Genomic DNA, 1,171 nt, shown 5'->3' with positions numbered 1-1,171 from the left:
AATAAAAGCATCCCAACTACTACATATCAAGGTTTAATTGTCATCAGAACTGCTATAGAATTGGTCTAATGTAGCCCACCTTAATAGTTTTTCATATACCCTTAGAAGTATGCTAGTAAATGTTTATCAACTTTGTCTCTGGAGAAGAAAAGTGTGTATATATCTATATATGCAAGTTTTAAATAAGTTTTACCAATATAAAGGCTATATAGCACACAACTTACAAATAATAATGAATAAGGTAAAAGTAATACAGTGAAGACATATACCAGAATGTCACTCATATGTCATTTGTGGGCAATTCTTTGCTGAACTGGATCATAATTTTTGGATATTGAAAGAATAGTTCTTCAATTTTTGTGCTATTCACAAAGTAATTAACACATACAAGTCACTTAAATTTAATCTGCATTGTTAACATTTTCTCCACCACTTTTTAAGCTTGTATAATCAACAAAACAATAATTCAATCCCTGATTATGAGCGTTTGGTGATTTTCAAGGTATAAACACCTCTCCCATGGCAAATTTCAAGCTACCAATGTGACATCAATGAACAAGGATTCGGGAAGAAATGCCATTTTGGTAAGCCAAGCATTTAATCTTGACATTCATTTAATTATAAAAAAAATAAAAATGAAGGCAGAGGTTTGTGGTGATTCCAAAGGCGACTTCTGAACACATCCCAAAGCTTTTCAAGGTGAAATCACTGCTCCTTTATTAAATCTAATTACACTGGAGGAGTGGATGTGGAATAAGAATGGATATGTGTTAAAATGGCTATGTGTCTACCACCATGCTACCCTGAACAAGCCCAATCCAGTCTGATCTTGGAAGCTAATCAGGGTTGGGCCTGGTTAGTATTTGGATGGGAGACCACCTAGGAAGACTAGGTTCTGTAGGCATAAAAAAATAAAAAATAAGGAATTGTAAGCTGACGAGGTCCTTGTAATCTGTGAGGTCAACCAGGGTTGCCTTGCCCCCCCCCCAAAAAAAATGTATGTAAGTCACCTCAATTTGGAGAAGTACAGTTAATATCTATTCTGTTGTCAACATTTCCTTTAAAATAATCCACATCCATAGGGTCTTCTTACACTGGTATGTTCCCTTAGAGCAGAACACCCTTATATTAATCTGCTATATGCATATTGACAAGTGACTTTTCATATCCA

General features: G+C 34.9%; 1 pseudogene; it reads left to right on the top strand.

The window, feature by feature from the left end:
- The first annotated feature begins 785 nt into the window (after nt 1-785).
- On the top strand, nt 786-904 carry LOC120612663 (uncharacterized; annotated as a pseudogene).
- The last annotated feature ends 267 nt before the right edge of the window (nt 905-1,171 follow it).

The sequence above is a fragment of the Pteropus medius genome, unplaced genomic scaffold (assembly GCF_902729225.1).
Source record: "Pteropus medius unplaced genomic scaffold, Ma_sr-lr_union100, whole genome shotgun sequence".
Classification (NCBI taxonomy): Eukaryota; Metazoa; Chordata; class Mammalia; order Chiroptera; family Pteropodidae; genus Pteropus; species Pteropus medius.
This window is presented reverse-complemented; position numbering and strand designations above follow the sequence as displayed.